Here is a 26,444-nt window from a genome sequence, read left to right as displayed (position 1 = left end):
CCTTACTACTGGTACTCCCCTCCACCCCTCACCCCCCACCCCAAAAAGGGAACATACAGAATCACCATTAATATTTATACAACTCATGTTGAATTTGGTGGATCAAGGAACTTGGTAGTTTTTTCTGTATAGTATCCTAAAATTCTTTTTTTTTTCCTTTTCTTTTTTTTCTTTCTTTCTTTCTTTCTTTCTTTCTTTTTTTTTTTTGTAGGTCATGGGGCTTGAATTCTGGGCTTGGGCACTGTCCCTGAGCTCTTCAGCTCAAGGCTAGCCACTGCAGCCACAGTGCCATTTTCTTTTCTTTCTCCTTCCTTCCTTTCTTTCTTTCTTTCTTTCTTTCTTTCTTTCTTTCTTTCTTTCTTTCTTTCTTCCTTCCTTCCTTCCTTCCTTCCTTCCTTCTTGCTTTCTTTCTTTTCTTTCTTTCTTGCCAGTCCTGGGGCTTGAACTCAGGGTCTTTGCATGCTAAGCAAGCACTCTACCACTAGGCCAAACTCCCAGCCCCTCATTGTTTCTTACAGTGGGTTCTCTCATCACTTGTCTCTTATCAAGGTTCTACTGTGAAGAAAAAGTTCAGCATTATAGGTGATTAAAAGTGCTACATGTGACCATTACACAGAAATTTTATTTACTTGCTAGTAAGCTGGCACATGCATTGTCCTTTCCATAATGACTTACGTGTTATATTCCACTTAAGTAAGAACTGACAACAGCTAAATAGTAGCCACTGTAATTGTTTTCAAAGGTACATGGATATGAATTTGGGCATGCTAAACTTGATTACTATTCTATTATTTAAAAATCACTTATTCTTTTTTCCTTTCTTTTTCTGGCAAAGTTTCATACTGAAAGCCAATACATTACCACAATTTTATCTTTTTTTTTTTTGCCTAAAACTTTTGCTCTGTTTAGATGTTGAAAGGCAGAAGGTATGGCTTTTCCTTGTGTTGACATCCTTACGGTTCCCAATGTAATTTACTGATTCTATGTAGAGTCTCAGTATCTACTTGTTTCATATTTATAAATAGACCCTGTGTATATCAGGAAGTCAACAGATGATTGTGTGATCTAATCATTAAATATCATCAGAACTTCCAGTACTCAGTGAGTTGGGCCCAGAGATAGAAGAAAGGCTTTGGGGATCGAGTTTAATAAAGGATCTTCTGGGAAAAAGTCCAGAAGGTAGGGGAAGCATCTCTTGACATTACCATTGGGTAAAAGGGATCTTTGGACAAATGTTCTGTCAGAGAAACTTTTAGATGCAATTAGAGAAAACAGAGTAGGGAAATTAAAGAGAGATGGAAGAAAGAATTTTAAATGAAGACAGTCATTCCAGAGCACAAGTCTTTGGACACAATGAACCTGTGCGGTACTAGATTCATTCACTTATTGAGTACTTCCATTTACAGAAGGCAAAAAAAACCCAACAAAACAAAACAAAAAAAAAACCCCAGGGGCCGGGAGTTTGGCCTAGTGGTAGAGGGCTTGTCTAGCATGCTCGAAGACCCAGGTTCGATTCCTCAGTACCACATACATAGAAAAAAGCCAGAAGTGGTGCTGAGGCTCAAGTGGTAGAGCTCTAGCCTTGAGAAAGTCCAAGGACAGTGCTCAGGCCCTGAGCTCAAGCCCAGGACTGGCAAAAACAACAACAACAACAAAAACCCAGGAACAAAGAGGTCTTCAGTGCAAAGTTGCTCAGATTAACATAGATCAGATCAGGTCAAATACATAAGGTGTCACAAACCTGGAGAGTGGAGTGCTAAGGAGAATCAGATAATGTACAGGTCACCTCTGGCTGGAAGATCTACAAGGAAGGTATTCGCAGTTCAAGAACCATCAATGCAATACAATACCTAGATTGCACCAAAAAAAATCTATTGCCCTCAAAGGACAAAAAGGTGCAAACGAGGGTAACCTGTCTTCATCTAAATGCACAATGCTCAGCTCCATCTCCTTTCCCCGTAGGTTATGTATTTCCCTCTTCAATCTCTTCAGAGTGCTTACTAAGCACCACAGCTTGAAAAAACAGAAAGGTATGAAGTGAAAAAAGTTCGCCCTGTGTGAGAGGGCTCCCTTGGTTATTACTGGGCCCTGAGAATGGAAACTATGTAAACCAGGTTTCTGAGTCAGAAAACCTTCTTCCCAAACGGAACGATCAGAACTCAGTAACTGCTGGGCAGGGCTTCATCCCACTTGGACCCAGCTGGCTCGCAGGCGCGGGGCCCTTCCGAGATGGTTCTTCTTAGGTTGGAGCCTTCTTGCTCCTCCGCGCGTTCGGGTTCATTCAGCCCAGGTTCTGGTCAGGTTCCGATCCCCGTCCTCTCCCGCCAGGAGGGGCGGTATACGCGCGCACGCGCCGCCGCCCCCGGCCGGGAAGGCGCCTTTGCCCTCATGAGCGCGCACGCCGCGCCAAGAGGCCCAGGCGCGCGCGCTCCCGAGTCGCCGCCTCCTCCTCAGCCCACCCCCTCCCTCGCCTCTTCCTGCCGGGCGGTCTCAACCTCCCCTCCTCTCCGCGCTCCCTCCGCCCTGCTCCCTCCGCCCTCCTAGGGCTCGGAGGCGGCGGAGTGAACGGGACAGGCCCCGCTGCCGAGCGGCGGGTTGGACGCCCAGCGCCTGACAGAGTTGTTGTTCCGGCAGCGCCCGCGGAGAAGTGAGGTGAGGCGAGGGCGGCCCTCCCGAGGGGCCCGAGGGCGGCCCGGCGGCCGGGAGCCGCGGTCCAAGTCCGCCGGCCGTGGGATACCGGCGTCCAGGCTGGTCCTGGAGAGGGTTGAGGCGGGGGCCCGACCCGGGACCGGGATGCGGAGCACCGTGGGAGGAGGATACCGGGCGCCCTCAGAACTGTCGGCCGCCGCCCGGACGCCGTGGTCCTCTCCCGCGGCGGCTGTTCGTGGCCGGGGCCGGCGGGCGGGCGGGCGGGCGCGGCGCCCCTCACCTGGGGGGCGGGGTGGAGATTCGGGCCGCCGGCGCCTCCAGCTGTGCCCTCCTGACACGGCCGCCGCCTGCGCCTCCCGCGGCCGTGCGGCGGCTGTCGGCGAGTTCGCGGGCCCTGGATCCGGAGGCGGGGGGCGGGGGGGGGGCGCGTGTGGTCGGGGTGTTTTCTTAGCCTCGTGCGGCTTCGGCGACCCGGTGTGTCCCCTGCGCCGAGCACACGTCGCCCGGCTTCGGCCGACGCCTGTGGTTTTGCAGTCTGGGATGGGCTGGGTCTGGGGCAGATCTCTACCTGCAAAGAACGCCCCGCGTTCAAGTTGCCTGCCGGGGCTGTGGCCTTCCCTCTCCCTCCTCGCCCCTCCTCGCCGCCGCCCCAGGTTGGGAGTGTGGCGTGTCCTGATAACTGAGTCAAAGTTTCTGAGACTGGACTCGTACTTTGCTCTGATCGCCAGCTGTGCAGGGCCGGGCTGTGCGTCAGCATGTGGAAAGGGGCCACTGACCAGCAAGAGGTGGCCAAGAGAAACTGACAGGGCTCGGGTCCCATCCCCGGGCAGTGTGTGGAGGAGCTTGTGTGTTTTCCCAGAGCTTCTTAGAGTTATCTTAGAAAATGAACTGAAATTTAAGTGGTCACTTGGCAGGGCTGATGGTTTCGTGTAAACTGAAATGCTAACCTCATTACATTAATAGTTAAGGAGCGCTCTTGCTTGCTTGACCAATTTCAGTGATGTTCAGGAAGTGATTTAAAGGTTGCCATTTTTGCACTGTGAGGTTTAGGAATTAAAAAAATACATTTAAACTTTCTTACGCATGGTAGGAAATAGTTGCTTGTTACAATTAAGAAAATACTTTCATGAACCTCATTTGACGTTTCTCATAGCAGTGTTTACATTTAGTATCTGTTGCACTTCTGTAGCATATTCATTAGTAAAGATGTGACATGACAGGGACATGAAGTTTGTGGTCTTAGGGGAACTGAATTTTCCCTGTGAAAAATAATGGTCCACAAGCTACAAGCCCTGGAAAAATGGCCTGTAATTATTTTGCTAGAGCATTACATACAAAACTGAAAATGAGATTACTAAGAAGAAAGGCTACATGAGTTTGATGTATATATTTTCTTCAGATTGTACTAAATGTTTGTTTCGGAAGGCTGATGTTTGTAACAATTCGAGATGTGATCTAGCATAGATAGGGGGTAAGATTGTTGGGCACATTGTATGCATATATGGAAATGTCACAATGACCTGCCCTCCTTTGGACAGTGTATATTAATGAACTACCTTTAAAAAGATGTGAATTTATTAAGTCAACTGTGAGAAATAAATGTAGTAGGGAAGGGCTTTTCTATAAACATAGAGCTGGGAACAAGGTACTAGGTCCCAGCACAATTGATGCAAATAGTAAACATAAGAACCAATCAGAAAAGGTATGATTGTAAATGCATAAAGTTTCCCTTTTTTTGTTTCCAGAATTATTCATTGGAAATTTCGGTAAATTATCATGGTTATTCTTGGAGAATATTCATTTTAATAATTATTTCACGATTCAGATAATTATTTTTTCATAATTTGAAGTTATGATTCATTTTCACATGCAGCAGGAGTTTTTGTGCTTCTTAGCTCACCAATTCTAAATTTGTGACATCTAAAAACTTGTACTTAAGTTTTTTCTTTGCCTTCACTCAGACTTGAAATTGCTTAATTACAGTACAGCAGTGTGTGTGTGTGTGCGCATGCGTATACATATATATATATATATATATATGCACATATATAGGAGTAGTCAAGGAATTATTTTATGCCAAGTTCTCTGTGTGTGAGAAATAAGACTTTAATATAAGGACTTTGAAGAGAGTAGTAGCTAAGTAACAAAATTATATATTGGAAGTGTAAAACTGAGACTACATTCTAGCCTACTTAAGTGGAATTATGATTAGTTAAGTGTACTGAATGGAAAAGGGTGTTTGGAAATTAATATTGATACTGTAGTCTGTGGGATTCCAAATCCCAGAGCTCCTTTTAATTAATTGCCTCCTGCTTTTTAACTCTTACTTTATTTAAGTGGGTCAGTTCTGGGGTCTAAGGAAAGACAACTCAGATTTCTTAGTGGAGATTTTCATTTGCACTTTTTCATGCCTGGATGGAAACAGAAAGGATAGACCTGAGCCTGAGTTGTTAGAACATACTTATTTCTTTAAGATATTGTCATGCATATTTATATTTCAGATCTACCTCACACATGAGAGAAAACATGGGCTGTTAGATATCCTCAGATTTTAAAGGAGAGTTGTAATATTTAGATTATGGAGAAAGGCATTGATTGGTTTCTGGCTTTTCAAAGTGGGAAATATTTTTTTCCTAACCTTTCCCCCCCACCCCCCAGTATTGGGGATTGAACTCAGGGCCTCACACTTACTAGGCAACTTGGAACTAGGCCCTACTCTTTTCCCTTTTAGTTTGTTTTTCAGGTATGTCTTTTGCCTCAGCCAGCCTTAGATCTCCATCTTCCTACCTCTGTCTCTGTACCTGAGATTATAGGCCTCTGCCACCTTGCCCAGCTCTGGAGAATATTTTTGACTTTATAGTTATTATTTGAATTGGGCATTAGTATGTGGACATCAGTGGACTCTAGTAAGGAAGAGTTGATGAAATTCAGCAGAACTTGTAGCTCAACATTCTTTTTTTTAATTAAAGAATTTATTAACTGATTTTTACATCATATTTCAACTGACATGTTAAACAAACAAGTGTTCAGGAAGGGAATCTCTATATACAATCACTGGCACTTAGTTTTTAGAACATAATCAAAATTAGGCTAAGGGTTTGTATATCATAGATACATATTAATTTATGAAATAAAACATTATGTCTATAGAGTCATAGGTTTTTATGTCTATGTAGTTATGTTTGTATTTCCAATACCATGTCCATAGCATTGGGTATGCAAATATTAAGTCATCGCTCAACATTCTTTTTTTATACTTAATTTACTTTCCATACCATTACTTTTCAAATAACAATATACCATAGTTGTTTGAGTATAGCAAGTTCATACTCATTCCTTTTGTGTGTTTGTGTTTGTTACCATTTGGTGTTTTTGGTGTAAATTTTGGAATTTTCCTGGGAAACTTTTGGGCCTATATTCAATTGATTTAGAGTTAGATTTTGGCTAAGAGAATTATTGGTGTACTTGAAATTCTGAGCCTTCCTGTTTTCCAAATAACCTTAAAAATAGAAAACACAATTCTTTATAAAAATACCCATGAAAGAAATCTGGTTTCATGCTGTGTTGTTGTGATAGCTATAGTAGCCAAAAATATATTCAAGATACTTCTTTGTTCCTCACCCAACTTAGCACGCTTAAATAAAAAGCAAAGAAAAGGGGCCAGGAGTGTGGCCTAGTGATAGAGTGCTTGCCTAGCATATACAAAGCCCTGGGTTCAATTCCTTGGTACCATGTAGACAGAAAAAGCTGGTAATGGGGGCCGGGAGTTTGGCCTAGTGGTAGAGTGCTTGCCTAGCATGCATGAAGACCTGGGTTCGATTCCTTGGTACCACATACATAGAAAAAGCTGGAAGTGGTGCTGAGGCTCAAGTGGTAGAGCTCTAGCCTTGAGAAAGTCCAAGGACAGGGCTCAGACCCTGAGCTAAAGCCTAGGACTGGCAAAAAAAAAAAAAAAAGCTGGTAATGGTGCCGTGTCTCAAGTGATAAAGTGTTAGCCTTGAGAAAGCTCAAGGACAGTGCCCAGGCTCTGAGTACAAGCCCCAGAACTGGCCAAAAAAAAGCAAAAAATTGTTATTTTTTTTACCCAAAGACTGATTGTCTCAAAATATCAAATTTGACAACTATTTGCTGGGCTATTTTTCTTCTTGTTTATTCTAAATTCAACAAAAACTGCATGGCTATAGTTCATTGCAAAAACAGTCTTGTTGTGTATCCTTAGTAACAAAAATCTCATTGACAGATACATGTTAATGTTGGGGAATTTGAGAATCATCAAGAATAGAATATTTACTTTTACTTTTGTTTTTTAAATAAGGTCTCTCTGTGTAGCCCATGCTTTTCTTTAACTCCAATTCATAATTCTTCTGCCTCCGCTTTCTTAATGTTGGAAATAAAGATATGTATTACTATGCTTTGCTGAAAATTATTATTATTTTTTTTGTTTGTGGTACTGGGGTTTGAACACAGGGCCTTTACTTGTCAGGCCCGTGCTGTACTGCTTGAGCTGCTATGTCCTTTAAGCCCATTTTGCTTCAGTAATTTTTTTTTTTAATAGGATCTTACCTTTATTACTTTTTTTTTTTTTTTGGCCAGTCCTGGGTTTGTGCTCAGGTCTTGAATACTGTTCTTGGACTTTCTCAAGGCTAGAGCTCTACCACTTGAGCTCAGCACCACTTCTGGCTTCTTTTTTTCCTATGTATGTGGTACCAAGGAATTGAACCTGGGTCTTCGTGCATGCTAGGCAAGCACTCTACCACTAGGCTAAACTCCTGGCCCTACCATGATTCTTGCACATTCATTTATGCCTTAACCATGATTTTTTTAAAAAATTTAAAAATTTCTATTTTTGCCAGTCCTGGGGCTGGAACTCAGGGCCTGAGCACTGTCCTTGGGTTTTCTCAAGAATAGAGCTCTACCTCTTGAGCCACAGCACTACTTCTGGCTTTTTTCTCAGTATGTGGTACCAAGGAATTGAACCTGGGTCTTTGTGCATACTAGGCAAACACTCTACCACTAAGCCATACTATCGGTCCCTTAATCATAATTCTTGCACATAGCTGACATATTACCACATCTACATTTGTATTGGTTGAGATAGAATCCTGGGCTGGTCTTGAACTATGATCTTCTGGATACTTCCTGAGTTGGATTACATAAACATGAGCCACTGTACCCCTAAACTTCATTTTTGTCCTACTTTTTCTTTGTACCATGCAGTTGAGAAGAGGAATGGACACAACTGTCTGACTCACTTAGATTTGTTTTTTGTCTTTAAATTATAGACATTCCACGTTCCCCATTGCTATTAGTGAGAATGTGATGTGTCCTTCAGGTGTGGAATTAAACACAGGATGAGAACCTTATTAAACTCTTTGAAATTGGTTTCAGATGATAAGAGTAAGCATCTGTTGCTCTCATTTTTGAAGAGAAATACTGTGATGAAGAGCTAACCAAGAATAAGCTTTATTGAATTGTATGTATCAGGTACATGAAAGGTACTATGAGATAACTGTTAAGCTAATTTTTTTTAAAACTTTCATAAGTTACAGTAAGAAATACTTTTTGATGTTGTTGGTGATGGGGCTTGAACTCTGGGCCTGTGAGCTGTCCCTGAACTCTTCAGCTCAAGGCTGCCACCCTATCCCTGGGCCTGCTGTTGTCCCTGAGCTCTTCAGCTGAAGGCAACTGCCCTGCTTCTGGAGCCACAGCCTTACTTCCTGTTTTCTAGTGGTTAATTAGAGATAAGAGTCTCTTGGACTTTAGTGTCTGGGCTGGCTTTGAATCTCCATCTTCAGATCTCAGTCTCCTTAGTAGCTAGGATTACAGGCGTGAGCCACGGCTCCTGGCAAATATATTTTGTGTTTTACTTCAGCACACATATACACATATGCATGTTCACTTATGCACATGAGTACATACAAAAAATGGAAAGAAAAGACTGTTGAGAAATATTCCTTATCTCTACAGGACTCTGTTGAGTTTTCTCAGACTCACTTGAAAGAGGAGTTGTACATATCTCCTCCCCTAGTCCCATGTTTAATGATAACTTGGTGCAATTTGAAATTGGTCATAGTGGGAGTAGTTACATCAGAGAAATCAGCAAATGTTGCAGTATACCTTTCCATAGCTAATTGTTAAAACATTTATTGCATATTTTTTATACCTCACTTTGATATATATTTTGAAAAGTTCATTTAAGAATGCAAGATTTTAACCCAAAATTAATTTTACATACAAGTAATGAGTAATAGCATAAACAACAGCTATAACAGAAAACACACAGACAACAGATTTAGTCCACTCTTGTAACTTTGCAGAGGAAAGTACTACAAGCCTGAAGTTCAATTATGTATAGCTAGTCAATGAATGGCAACTAGAGCGTGGGCACTGCACTCCTGGAGTTGTTTCTAGTGGGTGTCCTTTTCAAACCTATGCCTTTCATTTAAATTAATTTGGAGTACCTTGTATGTACAAGACCAAGATAATATGAGGTTAAAAGTAATGGTTGGTAAACAGATAAAGAGTTTAAGAGAGTGGAGGAAGTTACTTTCAGTTGTGTGGATTAGGAAAGAGGTGACATTATTTAGCTATGCTTCAAGAATGGGCAGAAAATAGAGGACAGTCTAGAATGGAGAGGAAGGCCTTTTAGGGCCAGGAACTGGAGTGATCAAAGGCTTGGAAGGATGGAAAGAGAAAAATGTATGAGGAAGAGAGGGAAGTGTCGCTACTAGATGAGTTAGAGCCTACTATGCCAGTTTTCCTTATTGCTTTTCAATTTATGTTTCACTTTTGCATTTGGGGACACCCTAATACTTAATATTAAACAAGCTTTAGGTACTGTGTTTCCAATGAAACTATGATCTGGACAGCACTCATGTAGCCTCTGAATAAAAGTTGAAGATTAGTTATTAAGAGACACACCCTCCCAGTTACAATTCTAAACGAGTTGGTAAAGGAAAATGTTGTTTGTAAGAAGTTACCAGAGTTTTTCTTTTTTCTTTGATCTGCAGACAGCATCAAATTAGCAGAGCAGGAAAAAGGTTTGTCTTTTCAGTGATTCTTTTAGAATATCATTTCTGCATGAGTGGATCTTCATTTTCTTGGGCAGGTCTGGTTCAGGCAGAAAGTCAGTTAATGCTGATTCATAGGTAAGGTGATTGGTTTCAAAATTTAGGGTACTGAGGCAGAGCATTTCACACCACATCCATTTGTAAGAAATTGATGGAGTCTTTTTTTTTTTTTTTTTGCCAGTCTTGGGGCCTTGAACTCAGGTCCTGGGAACTATTCTTGAGCTTTCTCAAGTCTAGTGCTTTACTACTTGAACCACAGCACCACTTCTAGCTTTTTTTCTGTGTATGTGGTGCCAAGGAATCAAAACTAGGGCTTCGTGCATGCTAGGCAAGCACTCTACCAGTAGGTCATGCTCCTGGTCCATTGATGGAGTCTTAACTCCCAAGAATTTTCTAGAATTTTAGCATGTATGTATTTGATGTCCTAAAACACTGAGGATATTCTAAAATCCTGGATAGAACTTACCTTATTCTACAGAAGAATTGGGAGGCAGAAACGAAGATAAATGAGAGTAAGTTTTTTCTGTTAGTTTTACTGAAGCAGTTCTCAAGATTCAGTTGGTACAAATTTCACACTTCTTGCTTCTAAGTAAAGTGGTATAGTTAATTTTTAAGCCATTTCTGCAAAGGTAAAAGCCATCTTACAGTGTTGTCCAGGTGAAAACACACACACACACACACACACACACACACACTTTAATAGTTTATCACTGTAAAATGTTTGGAAATCTTGGGAATGAATTTGCCATAGTAAATAATTGGTTAGTAAAAGTCAAGAGTTTTGGGATGAGTCTTGGTTCTCTAATAGGAATTGTATCATTGTCAACTTGTTTTCTTCAGTTTTGTAAGCTTCTGATATGTAAACTACATTGCCATGTCATTTCAGAAAGTTTCAGGAGACTTCTATGAACTAACTGTTCCACAGAGTAGCACACTCCAAATAACATGATAAGAGTTGTGGGTTTAGATGAAGCATGCCCCAGATACCTCACATAATTTGAACTAAGTAGTTAATCAAGTCACCATAGTCCTTTTATTTCTTCTCTTTTTTGAGACATTTTAGATTTCACCAATTAAGGTTCTTAGGATTCTTTAAGACTTTTTTACTGTGCTACATTTTTTTGTGTGTGTGTGACACAAAATATGATGTTGGTGACTTTACTCTCTAGGATAGTTTTCAAAGGTATAGAATTATGTGTGTGTATAAGTAAATATGTGTACACATAGTAGTTGAAATTTGTGGTGAGAATGTAGCTCATTTGTCAAGTGACCAAAAGAAAATGTCATGTAAAGTATTCATAGATGTGAAAGTAATGCAAACCCAAAGGGAATTTTTGTATGTCATATTTCTAGGAAGCACATTTTAAAAGGTGAATATAGCTTTCATTTATGTATCCGTGAAGCATTACACAGCCTTTTCCTACATATATACCCATTTTATAACCTCAAATCAGTCTGTTACTATAGGAGATGAAAATGTTAAAGTTGTAAAGTTTAAGAAACATACAGCAATGTTAATTCTGTCTTAAAATGTTGTATTTGCCTGGTAGCTGGTGGCTCATTCCTGTAATCCTAGTTACTCAGGAGTCTGAGATTAGAGGATTTAAGTTCAAAGCTAGCCTGGGCAGAAAAACCCACTATATTCCATCTCCAAAATCACCAGTAAAAGCTTGGCTGGAGACATGGCTCAAGTGGTAGTGATAGCTAACAGGTGCAGGCTCAAGTTCAAATCCCAGTACCACCCTACCCCCTCAAGAAATTGTACTTGTCATTTTGAAGCCCTCTATTAATAATATGATATAAAGTAGTTGTGAGGATGATTCTAAGCTTGCTCTGTCTCTCCTTTACCCCTTTTCCTCCCTCTGTCTCATTTTTGTTCCCTCCCTTTCTCTTTCCTCTCCTCTCTTAGCACCACTACATCTGGCCTGATGGAGGCGGAAAGAAATAGCATGAATAAAGGTAAATTGTTCGACATGTATATGGGGATCTTTACCATATTAGGAGTTAAAATGCTACTTATTCATTAAAAAATAAGTCAGTATAGCCGGGCATTGGTGGCTCCTGCTTGTAATCCTAGCTACTCAGGAGTCTGATAGCTGAGGATCCTGATTTAGAGCCAGCCTAGGCAAGAAAGTCCATGAGACTTTTATCTCAAATTAACCAGTTAAAAAGGTTTATGTGGAGCTGTGGCTCAGGTGGTAGAATACTAGCCTTGAGAACAAAAGACTAACATGAATACATGTTCTCTCTCCCCACCCCCCTCTTTCGTGTGTGCATGTATGTGCACACACAAAACAGTAAACATAAATAGGATTTTAAAATTAAATGCAACTATTTACTAAACAAAATAATTTAGTAGGAAGAGAGCATTACTTTAAATTTCACAAACTTTTTGTTGTCTGTCTTCATAGGAGCGATGTTCTCATATTTGCTACTCTTTCATCCTATTAAAGCTGGCTGGCTTTATCGATTGCTTATGGAGGGACAGGTTTTTTTTTTTTTTGCTAGTCATGGGGCTTGAATTCAGGGCCTGAGCACTATCCTTGGAATTTTCTTAAGGCTAGAGCTCTACCACTTGAGCCAGAGCACCACTTCTAGCTTTTTTCTATGTATATGGTACCGAGGAATTGAACCCAGGCCTTCATGCATGCTAGGCAAACATTCTACCAGTAGGCCAAACTCCTGGCCCGAGGGACAGTATTTTAATAGCTTTTGAAGATAATGTTGGTAATTTTCCTTGATATCTCACTAGAACCTTACAAACTGGAAGTTCATTCATGTTTATTTGCCATGTGAAATCTGGCATATGTTAGTGAACATGTTATACTTTTTCATAATTAAAAAGCTACTTTGTTTTATAACTTTTATACATTGTGTACCTTAAATATAGCTTATAATATTGCTAATTTAGAAAACATTGGTTTACTGAATTTAAAAAAAGTTTCACTGAATTATGTAGATCATCCTTATTGTGGGTATATTACAATATTAGAAGGTCACATTTGTTAACGTTATTGTTAGTCTCATCTAAAAAGTCTTTAGTTAGAAAATATTGGTTTACTGAATTTAGAAAACATTGTTTGACTGAATTATGTAGATCATCCTAATGTGGGTATATTACAGTATTAGAAGGTCACATTTGTTAACATTATTGTCAGTCTTATCCGAAAAGTCTTTAGGAGCAAGCAGTTAAGCTAATTTTTGTATGTAAGCTATAAGTTTTTCAATGGCAACTACTATTTGAGTTATTTACTTTCAAAAATGTCTTACACATATTGATATACTGAGTTCAATTTCCAGGACTGGCAAGAAAGAAAAATGTAAAAAAAAAAGTATTCTTTATGGGGGGTAGGGAGGGGGGAAGGAATCAAGATGGCATTGAAACAATAGGGACCCAGCCTAGCTCTCTCCCACAAAAAGTATTTCTTATCACTGTTAGAACAATTTGTATTAGGATATTGAGATTTAGTAAAATTATTTATATTGCTTGATTTAAAGGCAATCTTAAGTGACATACATGCTTACACTCTTCAATTAGTGTGCTAGCAAAGTATACAATACTTACCTATAACAGGAGTGAAACAGTAGCACAATTTAAGAAATCCATTATTAAGCATTTCTGTTGAGCTTCCTCAAGGTAAATGTTTTCATTTGTGGACATGTCACATCCAGCTAATATGGAACCTTTAATTCTGATATTGTGGGGAAATATACTCATTTTTATTTTGTATTTCCAATAAGTAGCTAAGAGAAAAGGTTTGCTCTATCAGGCTAAACATTTCTGGGGAGTTGAGGAGTCTGGCTTGGAAGTACCAAAATGATTTGTTTTTTATTAAAGAGATCAAATGATACACTGGACTTGAAGAGCATATAGATTTGATTTAGGCCTAAATTCCCAGCTTATAATGTTAAGTAGATAGTAGACTTCCAGTAAATACCCGAATAAGTTAATCTATGATAGGCACATTAAAAAATACTTTAGATCTAGGGATTAGTAGCTCACATCTGCAGTCTTAGCTAGTGAAAGGCTGAGATTGGGGAAATTGTGATTTGAGGTCAGCCTGACAGAAAAGTTCACATGACTCCTTAGTGGAAAAGAGCTTGGTGTGGCATATGTGCTCAGGTGGGAAGTGAGATGTTATCTTAAAAATAACCACAGGGACTGGGAGTTTGGCCTAGTGGTAGAGTGCCTGCCTAGCATGCATGAAGACCCGGGTTCGATTCCTCAGTACCACATACATAGAAAAAAAAAATCTGGAAGTGGTACAGAGGCTTAAGTGGTAGCGCTCCAGCCTTGAGAAAGTCCAAGGACAGTGTTCAGGCCCTGAGCTCAAGCCCAGGACTGGCAAAAAAACAACAACAACAAAAAAACAAACAAAAACATAAAAAGGGGCTAGGATGTGGCACAGTGGTAGAGTACATGCCTAATAAGCATGAATCATTTGAACTTAAGACCCAGTACAATGTAAAGAAAGTTGTTTGGTATCTTTTGAGGAAGGATTTCATCTACATTTGTGATCAATTTTAGAAGTTATGATGCATCATAATTGCATTACATCATTTTCCTAGCCATTTCATATAGATTTTCAGTTTTTGTCTTCTGTCCTATGTTCTTGCATTTTAAGAGACCAATTGTTTAAGTGTTTCTTAATTAAAAGATGGAAATGACTGATTTCCAAGGTTATTTCAGCTTTTAAGTTCAGTATAGGCATGCTTTACCTTCTTCCTTTCTTCAGTTTAATTACATCTCTTATAATACATTCTTCACTTTGGAGGTAGAAAAAGTCTGACCAACCAGAAATTTGGCTTAGTGGTAGGGTGCTTTTATATTTGGGGATAAAGTAAGATCACACAACTCTTAAAAGCCTGGCAGCATATGAAACTGCTTGCTACATCTACATATATGTATTATATAATATATATTATATTAGAATATACTGGTATATGTAGTATAGATTAGTATACATATTGTGTTTGTTTATTAGTGTGTGTATATATTATGTATAGTGCTGGTCCTGCGGCTAGGACTTTACCACTTGAGCCACAGCTCTATTTACATTTTTTGGCAGTTAATTGGATTTTACTGTCTGGGTTGGTTTTGAACAATAATCCTCAAACCTCAGCCTCCTGAGTAGGGTTATGTGTGTGAGCCACAGGTACCTGACTCTAAATTGCTGTTGCTAAGGTATTGATGGAGAAGGTTTATCTTCTGGATATGGAATTTTTTAAAATATATTTTTTATGATAATTAATAGAAAGGTTACATTATATTTGCTAGATATAAGGTACATTACTTTACAAACATTGATACCCTTTCTCATGTTTTTGTCCCTACTTCCCTCCCCCAACCCCTCCCCTCATCTTGTTTTCCCCCTTCCCTATCTTTTTTCAAATAAATAAACATATATACAGTATATCAGATAACAAGATAAGATACTGTAACAATATGAGATAATCAAGGGACCGCAAAACAGATGAGAAATAACATAGTACATCAAGAACAACAATCACACATTATATGGCTCTTATTTCTATATCCTGGAGGTCCTTTCATTTAGCTTCATCTTATATGGCCTTCTTTATCTAGGTTTTGCCCTATTGTAAACCTCTGCTAGGAGAGTCCAAAGTTTCCACTAGTTATGACAAATAAGGGAAATCATTGAGCCTATGTTCCTTTGAGTCTGGCTTTACTTCACTTAAGACAATTTTTTCTAAGTCTTTCCATTTCCTTACAAATGGGGCGATGTTGTTCTTTCTGATGGCAGCATAGAATTCCATTGTGTACAAATACCACATCTTGTTGATCCACTCATCAACTGAGGGGCATCTGGGTTGGTTCCATATCTTTGCTATGGTAAATAGTGCTGCAATGAACATCATTGTTCTAATGGATTTAGTATGTCCTTGTTTCTGAACGACTGGGTAAATGCCAAGAGGTGAAATTACTGGGTAATAGTTTCCATAGTGGTTGAATGAGTTTACACTCCTACCAGCAGTGTAGTAGTGATCCCTCCTGGCCACATCCCCTCCAGCATCTGTTGTTATTAGATTTCTTGATCCTGTCCATTCTAACTGGAGTGAGGTGGAATCTCAGTTGTTTTGATTTGCATTTCTTTTTATGGCCAGAGATGTTGAGCTTTTCTTCATGTGTCCATAGGCCATTCTTTTTTCTTCTTCAGAGAAGACTCTCTTTAAGTCTTTGGCCCATCTTTTAAAAGTATGATTGTTTCTTTGGAGATTAGTTCTTGGAGTGAGTCAATTTTTTGAGCTGTTGATATATTTTAGATATGAGGCCTTTGTCTGTTGTATGGTTATTGAAGATCTTCTCCCACTCTGTAGGCTTTCTATTTATCTTGCTAGCTATGTCCTTTGGCATACAGAAGCTCTGCAGTTTAATGCAATCCCACTTATCCAGACTTTCTTTGATTTGTTGTATTGCTTGGTCCTTATTAAGAAAGTTTTGACCTGTGCCAAGGACACTTAGTGCATCTCCTATTTCTTCTTGTAAAGTTTTCAGTGTATCTGCTTTTACCTTGAGGTCTTTGATCCATATGGAGTTAATCCTGGTGCAGGGTGACATAGAAGGATCCAACTTTAGTTTTTTGCAGGTGCTTAACCAGTTCTGCCAGCACCACTTGTTGAAGAGTCTGTCTTTCTTCCATTCTATTTTTTTTTTTTTTGGCTCCCTTATCAAAGATTAGGTGGGCATAGATCTGTGGGTTGATATCTGTATCTTCAGTTCTATTCCACTGGTCCTCTGGCCTGTTCTTGTGCCAATACCAAGCTTTACTATAGCTCTGTAATAGAGTCTAAAGTTTGGTATTTAAATTCCTCCTGCGCTGTTCTTTCTGCTAAGAAGTGTTTTTGCTATACGGTGTCTTTTATTATTCCATATGAAATTTTCGATTGCCTCTTCTATTTCTTTAAAGAATGATATTGGGATATTGATGGGTATTGCATTGCATTTGTAGATAGCTCTTGGCAAGATTGCCATTTTCACGATGTTAATTCTTCCAATCAAGGAGCATGGGAGGTTTTTCCATTTCCTCAGTTCTGCTTTAATTTCCTTTTTCAGGATTTTAAAGTTTTCATCATAAAGACTGCATATGGAATTTTTTTCTTAAGCTGTCTTACAAAAATTAAAGCGACAGTCTGCTTTAGTTGAAAAATAATATTTGTTGGATTTCTGAAACTTTCGAATTGGTTTATTTGCTCTTTTTGAGGGATTACATTATAAAAGTCACTTCCATATAATAAGCTTAGTAAATGATAACAATTTGGTGTGTGAAAGTGTGTGTGGGGCATGTGTATTGGTATGTTTATAGTGTATAACTGTGGAATTTTCCTTCACATCTGAAGAAACTATGTACTTGGATATGTCATTTAGCCTTCTCTATTTCTTCACCTTTCTGGCTTTCAGTCACATTAGAAGAGATAAATGAAATGAAATATAAAATGTTTGTATAAAAGTTCCCCATAAATGTTAGCTATTGTATACTTTTCCCTTTTTCCTTTTGAAGAGGCATTATTCCTTGGTAGAAAAAGCAAGCTTGGCTTTGGTACATCTTTCATTACGCTGGTTATTAAACACTCCATTAGCAATAGCCGTTCTTGTTTCCTGGTAGTAATGATAGTAGTGATAAATATAAAAATAGACTTTTAATTAGTTCTAAAGTTTGAGTCTTTCAGAGCAGAATTTTTATATCTTTGAGTTGATTTAGGAAATTGACCTGATGGCTCTCTGTTGTCTCCAGGGAAAAAAAAAAGCTAAGTTTTTTTTTTAATCAGTTACATATTACATGGTGGACAAATTTTCACTAGGCAGTGTGTTTTAAATAGTTAGGAATGGTTAGAAAGTTGTTAAAATAAAAGCAACCAGAAGATATACAACAAATAGGTGATAGCCAGTCATAGGAAGTAGAAAATGGGGAGTGATTGCTAGTGGGTACAGAGTTTGCTTTGAAATGAGATAATGATGATGGTTGTGTGATGTTGAGGATGTCGTAAAAACTAAGACCTTGTTTTTTAAAAAATAAGAAGAAGTGGTGTTGTGTTTCAAGAGGTAAGGTGGTAGCCTTGAGCTGAAGAGCTCAGGGACAGTGCCCAGGCCCAGAGTTCAAGCCCCATGACTGACAAAAAGAAGAAGAAGAAGGAAGAGGAGGAGGAGGAAGAGAGGGAGGAAGAGGAGGAAGAAGAGGAGAAGGAAGAGGAGAAGGAAGAGGAGGAGAAGAAGAAATAGAAATAATAATAATAATAATAATAATAATAATAATACTTCTTGGAAATAAGTGTCATTCAGTTCTAGAAGTGGAAATAAAGCTACTAAAAGGTTTTAGTTATTGTAATTCTGTGTTTTGACAAGGCTGTTGGCGATCTTGATACATATAATTTTGGAGAAGAGTACAAAGGTGGATGGACATTTTATTTAGGAGGAAATCGTAGAACTAGGGAGAAAGAGTATGAATGTAGTACTTCTGGTATTACTTGTTCAGAATGTACTGAAAATTGTAAAGGCTTGTGACTTCTGAAGATAGCTTGGATATCACTTTCTCAGACAAGTTTCCTTCATCAGAGAAATATGTATTACTTTTCTAAATACTCTTAATGCAAAGTAGAATGTGATAGAAGGGGAATTGGAATTTGTAGGTAGTGGGAAACTGTTAACAACTGTTTATCACACTTTTGTTGTTTTAAGCACCAAAAAGCACTTAAAAATAACCTTTTTTTGTGTGTGTCTGTTGTGGAACTTGAAGTTTGGTCCTGGGTATTGTCCCTGAGCTCTTGAATTCAAGGTTAGTGCTTTACCACCTGAGCCAAAGTTCCACTCCCAGTTTTCTGCCAGGTTAATTGGAGATAAGAGTCTCATGGACTTTGGTGCCTTGACTGACTTTGAACTATGATCTTCAGATCTCAGCCTTCTGAGTAGCTAGATTACAGGCCTGGGCCACCGGTGTCTGGCTTAAAATAATCTCTGAGGTAGGATTTTCAGTTAAAGTGATTAATAAAGTAGTAGACTTGAAATAATGAATCCTTCATTTCCTATAGGATTTATGGATTTAATTTGTCTTGTAGATATTGTAAAATGAAATAGAAAAAAACCCGTACTTGATCAGTTTTTACTTTGACTTTTTCTTTTTTTTGTGTGGTAATAAGATTTGAATTCAGGGCTCTGTGCTTGCTAACTTGAGCCATCCCTCTGGACCAGAATTTTTGTTTGTTCTAAGCTGCCTAAGTTAGTGGCAACCTTGTGTGGTAGAATTTGAAATTTTTTTTTTTTTTTTTTTGTGCCAGTCCTGGGCTTTCAGCTCAGGGCCTGAGCACTGTCCTTGGATTTTCTCAAGGCTAGAGCTCTACCACTTGAGCCTCAGCACCACTTCCGGCTTTTTTCTATTTATGTGGTACCGAGGAATGGAACCTGGGTCTTTGTGCATGCTAGGCAAGCACTCTACCACTAGTCCAAACTCCCAGCCCCTAAAATTTTTTTATTGTTCAGGTGTTATACAGAGGTGTTACTGTTTCATAAGTTAGATAATAAGTACATTTCCCTTTGAACAATGTCATTCCTTCCTTCTTTTTCCCTCAGTTTTCTCCTCACGTCTCTGCCCATATTTATTTATTTATTTTTGTGCCAGTCCTGGAGCTTGGACTCAGGGCCTAAGCACTATCCTTGGACATTCTCAAGGCTAGAACTCTGTCACTTGAGCCACAGCACCACTCCTGGCTTTTTATTATGTATGTGGTACCGAAGAATTGAACCTGGGTCATCATGCATGCTATCTGCCCACATTTTTCATAGTTCAATTTCCACATGATGTTTATTAAGTACCATGACTACATTTGTTTACTCTTCCTCCGCTGGTACCTTTACCCTCCTAAAGAGAGAAAAAGTAACAACAACAAAAACCCAACAAAGCAAAAACAAACATTACCAGCACTACCACTAATAAAAAATCCCCTATATTTCCATTTCCTGCTCTTTTCTCTTTTTCAGTAAAAGGGATTTAAAACATTTCCCCCTACACCCTATAACTTTCCTCATAAGCATCCTATTGAATTGTTTTAGAGTAAATGGTCTTTAAACTTTTTTTTATTGTTAATTGCACTCAATCAAAAGGAATATTTTTTTCTGAAAATCTTGTGAACTTTAACTTTTTCATGATTTTGAAATATTTTTTAAATTACATTTTATTACCTTTAGTTGCATACAAGTTTATAAATTCAGTGCATCTTATTCAGTATCACTCTTTTTATCATTCTCCTATTTCTTCCCTATCTAATAGTAGGATAAGTTTCTCATAGTTTCATAGGATATACATGGAATATTTTGACTGAAATGATTGCAGTTAATTCTAATTCTTTTATTTGGATCTTTGTGGTTTAAAATTTCTACTGATCTTTAGAAGTAGGCAGTTGTAGATTCATATACATACATTTGGTCACAAATACTTAATATGTGCCTCAAGCTTTTGTGTACTGAATACTAGTTGAGCACCAATAATCTGAAAATCTGAAAATGCTCCAAACAAAATTTCTTTTGAAGGCCAACATGATTCTACAAGTGGACAATTCCACATGTCATGTAATAGGGTTCAATCAAAACATAGTTGGAATAAATATGTATAAAGTTACTATAGGAATGTATATATAAGAAATATATGTGGACCTTATATGTACCAAATATATCTCAATATATATGCCAATGTTCGAAAATCAGAAAAATGTCTATAGCCTGAAGCATTCCTGGTCTAAGTATTTCAAAGAAGAAATAATCTGTCTTCCAGTTTCTTCTGATGAATTAAAAGCTACTAAAAAGGTTCTTTTCATTGTGCTAGTAAGACACCGAGTGCCAAAGACAGATATCAAATCCTTAATGGAAAATGGAAAGTTGATAATTAGAAAATAATTTATCTCTCTTTTTTTTAAGCTGTGTATGTGCTATTATCTTCTTGGGTAATGATGGAGGCTTCTTGGATTGCTGGTCTTGTTTGGATTATATAATTGAAGAGAATATTGGAATGTTTCAGTTTTCTGTAGCTACAGAAATTATAGAGACTGAACTGTAAGAAGTCCCTTCTCCTAGGTGGGAGAAATATTTTCCCTGAAGAAATGTCTTGGAATATTTCACAATGATACTTTTCCTGCTGCCTGTCAGAGCATCTTCATTGTCAAAACATGGTGGTATTCCTAGAAGTAAAGCAGAGGTATCCAGTCTTTTCTCAGTTTTGTGTTTTATCACAGATGTTCTGTAACATTTGTCAAACTTGCTATACTTCAGTATGCCTATCAGTTAAAGGCTCTAGCAGCTTTGTTTCACATAAACCTGTCTCAGATAACTATAGCTCTTCATATATGCTGTTCTCTTCAGATTTTGATGTCAGTTTGTCCTGAGTTACGAAAAGATGTTGATTTTCAATTGTGTTCAGAAAGGGAGTGGTGACTTTTAAAATCTTTAGCTAAAACCAGAATTATTTGCCCCCTTTTTTTTTTGTCCATTGTGGGACTTGAATTCTAGGCCTTGGACACTGTCCTGGAGCTCTTTAGCTCAAGGCTACTGCCCTATCCCTTGAGCCACAGCACCACTTCTGTTTTTTTGTGGTTAATTGGAGATAAGAGTTTCACAGACTTTAGGGACTTGAGTGCTGGTGCTGGCTTTGAACCACAATCCTTGGATCTCAGCCTCCTAAGCAGCTAGGATTATAGGTGTGGCGACCCTGCCCAGCTTTTGTCTTTTTATTATTGGGGGTGTAAGAGCGTTTCTTATGTAACTTGGATATAAGAGCCTTATCAAATACATGAGTTGTGTTTTTCTAGATACTGAAGAAAACTAGGGGCTCATAATGAGCCACATGCCTATCTCCTCTTCACTTTATGAAACAGGGTTTCTATATAGTTTGCTGGCATCAAGCTCCTGATCTTACTTGCCTCAGTTACCCAAGTGCTGGCTTTTTGAGTTTTCTTTTTGCTATTTTCAAGCTACCATTTTTTTTTTTTTTGGGCCAGTTCTGGGGCTTAAACTCAGGGCCTGAGTACTCTCCTTGGGCTTTCCTCAAGGCTAGCGCTTTACCACTTGAGCCATAGCACCACTTGTGGCTTTTTCTGTGTATGTGGTACTGAGGAATCAAACCCAGGTCTTTATTCATGCTAGGCAAACCACTAGGCCAAACTTCTGGCTCAAGCTGTCATTTTTTTAGTGCACGCATTTGTAATATTGACCTGGTCCAATTTGTTCATCTTTTGTCATTTATGCCTTTGGTATTTATGATGAAGTTCTTAGTCAAAAGGACCTGTAGATTTACTCTTACATTTTCTCTAAGAGTTTTGTAGTTTGAGGTCTATGATCTAATTTTGAATTGTGAGTGTGAAGTAATAGTCAATCTTAATTCTTTCCCATGCAGATAGCCAATTGAACTCACACAGTTTGTTGAAAAAACTATTCTTTGTCCTTTTCTTTCTTTTTCATTTTCTTTTTTGTTTTGGTCGGTCGGTTGTGGGGCTTGAACTCTAGGCCTAGGTGCTGTCCCTGAGCTCTTCAGCTCAAGATTAGCACTCTACCACTTGAGGCACAGCACTGCTGCTTCTTTGTCCTCTTTAAGTATTATCCCTTTCAGTCTTTCTGTATTTTTTTTTTTTTTTTTTGGTGAGTTACGGGGCTTGAACTCGGCCAGTCCAGTCACTGTCCCTCAGCTCTTCAGCTCAAGGCCACCGTCCTACCCTTGAGCCAAGCCCCAATTCCTGTTTTCTAGAGGTTAATTGGAGATAAGAGTCTCAGGTCCTTTTGTTCCCAGGCTGCCTTTGAACTTTGATCCTCAGATCTCAGGCTCCCAAGTAACTAGGATTATAGGTGTGAGTCACCACACCTGAGTCTTTCTATATTTTGAAGTATCAGCCTGGCCGTTGTAGGGTTTTTGTGTCATGTGAAAATGTTGCCTTTGTATCCAGATTCAAAATAATGTTCAGCTGAAAAAATGTAAAGCACTTGACATACTTCTAAATATATTCTCATGGCCTTTAATGGCAGTGTTTCATGCTTTTTTTTTTAAATTTTTTAAAATTTTTTTTATTGTAATTAGTAAAAGGGTTACATGATATTTACCAGATAGAAGGTGCATTAATTCACATACATTGATACCCTTTCACATGTCTTGGTACCCATTACCCTCCGCCCCACACCCCCCATGTTTCATGCTTTTATGGCAGCTGTGTTAATTCTGAGTAGAAGGAGGAAGGTGTTCTGAAGAGTTCACAGAATTCCATCTATTTAAGTAAATCAATAGTTCTCTTGTTAGGCTATCACAGTATCTGATATGCCTCTGATTTAAAGGAAAGCTGTTTAAAATGACTTTTATTTTAATTGAGTAACAATTACTATTAATGAATATGATAATTTATAGAACACTGTCAGGTAGCGTGCATATCTCTTATCTGAGAAGAATGCTTTGTGGAAGACACAGATGAGTTTTGATGGAGAAGAGACGTATAGTGATGTTTTTACAACCCAGATTGTATACTTGAAATCATGGCTCCATATTTACTATTGGTGAGAACTTTAGATTGGTTGGTATTTTTTTTAACAATTCTCCTGTTTATTGAATATTTAAAACATATTAAGTACTATAATAGTCATGAGGTAGTTCATGGTAGAGTAAGAGGTATTTTTTTTGATAAAAATTGGCTTATTGAGATAGTTTTGACATCTGCTTCTTTCCTTTTTATATCTCATCTTGTGTTAACCTCTTTGATCTAGCTACCATGACCTCTTTCTTGTCTGTTTCTTTTCTCATATCTAGGCTTGTGTATTTACTGTTTCTTCTGTTACAGTTTTCCTCATAATTCTTTCCATGGCTGATTAATTTTTATTCTGCCTGATATCAAATAAGTCTTTTGTAGCACTTATTGCAGGTTGTGATTCTAATTTGTATTCTTCTGTTAGAATGTTAGCTGTAGGAAGACAGTTGTGTTTTTATTCAGGCGTATCACTTCTGGTACATAGTAGGCACTCAATGAGTGTGTATTGAATGCATGAATGAACTGATTCTTGATGGAGGAATCAGTGTTTGAAGGTATGAGATAAGATCTGAAAGAGGAGAAAATTACTGTAATTAAGGAGGTATAATTAGAATGTGGCAGGGCCAAATGTATAGAGGTCCTAGTTTGGATTTTATTTGAATTGGAATGTAAAGGGCTTTTTTCCCCCAAAAGATTTATTTCAAAAAATCAGCACAGGACAAAGATACCCTTAAAAATCCCCCTATGAAAGTAAACTCAAATTTAACAGACCAGCAAGTGTTTATACAAATTAAACTCTCATGTCCTCCCACCCCCAAATATACTTCTCTACCTACTGCTTGGACATTATATTCACTAAGCTTCTATCTTTAGGGCTAGAGTGTAGAGGTTTTAGTCTGGAGTTTTATTATAATCTGTCTTCTAAAAAGTTCCTTGGACAGCTGGGTAAAGAGTGCATTGAGGAGAACAAGACTGGTAGGAGACAGTTGAGGTTTTTGCAGTAGATAGTAGTAGTGGGCATGATGGAAAATGGATAGATGGAGGATTTATTTGGATGTGGGTCTTGCTAATGGGAAGAATGAAGAAGGAAGTAGAGGTAAATCAAAGGTGACATCCAGGTTTATTGTTTGAATAACTTAGTGGAAGATGGTGTTATTTACTCAATTTAGAAGAACAAGTTTCTAGGAGACATTTAAAATTCTGTTTTGGTCACAGATACTAAAATATATGTATGTATATATATGCGTACATACACACATATGTACATAAACACATCTTTTTTAATCCTGGATCCTTAAAGTTAGTGCCTTGATGCTGTCCCTGAGCTCTTGCTTAAGGCTAGCTGTCTACTACTTTGAGCCACAGCTCCATTTCTGCATTTTGAGTGGTTAACTGGAGATAAGAGTCTCATAGACTTTCCTGAGTAGGCTGGCTTTGAACTATGATCTTTAGATCTCAGCCTCCTGAGCTAACTTGGGAATGTTAAGTAGACAGATGGGGTTCAAGCCATGTTTAGAGGAAACATTTGAATTGGTATAAAAATATGGGAGATTGGGAACCATATATACACTTATGCTGTTTTAATCCATGACTAGAGATGTGTGTGTGTGTGTGTGTGTGTGTGTGTGTGTGTGTGTGTAAAATGATTTCCAACATTTAGAACTCATATGGAAGAACAACAACCTGGGAAGGATTTGGAGAGGATTGTATATAAAAAGATATCATTCTGTATGGTATTTTGGCAATGGAAGATTTGGCTTGGAATAATAGCTCATCTCTATATTGGTAGCTAGTGGAGAGGCTGAGATTAGAAGGATCATGGTTTGAAGTCAGCTTGAGGAAGGAAACAAATTAGCAATAAATATTCAAGGAAGGGCTGGGAGTTTTGCCTAGTGGTAGAGTGCCTGCCCAGCAAGCATGAAGACCTGGGTTTGATTCCTTGGTACCACATGCATAGAAAAAGCCAGAAATGGTGTTGTGGCTCAAGTGGTAGAGTGCTAGTCTTGAGAAAGCCCAAGAACAGTGCTCAGGCCCTGAGTTCAAGCCCCAGGACTGGCAAAAAAAATCCTAGGAACGGTGGACCATGCCTACAATCCCAGTTATGTGGGAAGTGGAAATAGGAAGGTAATGGCCCATGCTGGCCTAGGCAAAAAGTGAGACCCTATTAGAAAAATAACTAAAGCAAACATGGCTGTAGACATTAAGTGACAATCTACTTAGCAAGTTCAGGGCATTACAGTACAGCCTAGACATGTAAGACATGGCTTGTGTAACACATACTGCCGTTTGGGAAATATACATGAAAAGTGGAAAAATCTTCAGAAAATAGATGAATCTATTTCCAAGGGTTTCTTAAAACAGGACATTAGCATGAGTAATGTGTAAATCTTGTATATACCATGTGAAGATAATTCTCTTTGTTTTAACATTCTTAGGAGTTTAGGTTTTTAAAGTTGGAAAGCAGTGTTTAAATGTGCAATTTAGGAGTAAATGATGTTTTCCAAGATTAATGGTGTTAGTGTCATCTAGTGGTCGATTGAAATATTGCAGCCATATTTGTACAGGCAATAAAGAGTAACCCAATTAGAAAAAGAACATTTCTGGGAGAATTCCCTGTGACTGTACAGAGTCCTATGTTCTTTATCCAACCTGTTTATTCTGCCTTTCTCTTATATTACCCTTTTGCATATTTTTCAGCTTAATATTTAATTCTTTCTGTCTTCCAGGTTTTAGCTCTTGTAATTGCTTTTAAGCAAGTTCTTTCCTACTACCCAAGTTAAGGTTGCACTATCTATAGGTTCTCTTTAACACTATAGTTTGCTTTTTCTTCTTTACCCTGAGAGTTATTTTGTTTTGTTTTGTTTGGTGATGGGGATTGAACTCTGGGCCTGTGTGCTGTCCCTGGGCTCTTCAGCTCAAGGCTAGTGCTCTACCACTTGAGCCACAATGCCACTTCTCTGAGAGTTATTTTGGAATTCACTTTTTTCCTTACCTCCTTTCCTCCTACCCCACTTTGTATGTAAACTCCAGAACAGCAGGCCACCTGAGTTCTTTTTGAATTCATTGGTACTCTAGAACACTATACATTCTGGGCTATGTAATATATTTCTTTTTACAATAATCTATATTTTTTTGTAAATATGATGCACAGAAGGGTTACAGTTACATAAATCAGGTAATGAGTTATGTAGTATATTTCTGAAGTTTAAATTAGTTGTG

General features: G+C 38.5%; 1 protein-coding gene across 2 annotated transcripts in view; it reads left to right on the top strand.

The window, feature by feature from the left end:
• Positions 1-2,467: 2,467 nt before the first annotated feature.
• Positions 2,468-26,444, top strand: part of Rabgap1l (RAB GTPase activating protein 1 like) — a 452,094-nt gene continuing 428,117 nt past the window's right edge. The window contains exons 1-2 of one of the 2 annotated variants that reach the window (XM_090340388.1): positions 2,468-2,652; positions 11,629-11,678. The gene's annotated coding sequence lies outside the window, so the exon portion shown is untranslated. The remainder of the gene's footprint in view (positions 2,653-11,628; positions 11,679-26,444) is intronic. The other variant, XM_090340389.1, reaches the window with a different exon arrangement.

This window comes from Megascapheus bottae, chromosome 10 (genome assembly GCF_031878675.1).
Source record: "Megascapheus bottae isolate mThoBot1 chromosome 10, mThoBot2.hap1, whole genome shotgun sequence".
NCBI classification, from domain to species: Eukaryota; Metazoa; Chordata; class Mammalia; order Rodentia; family Geomyidae; genus Megascapheus; species Megascapheus bottae.
This window is presented reverse-complemented; position numbering and strand designations above follow the sequence as displayed.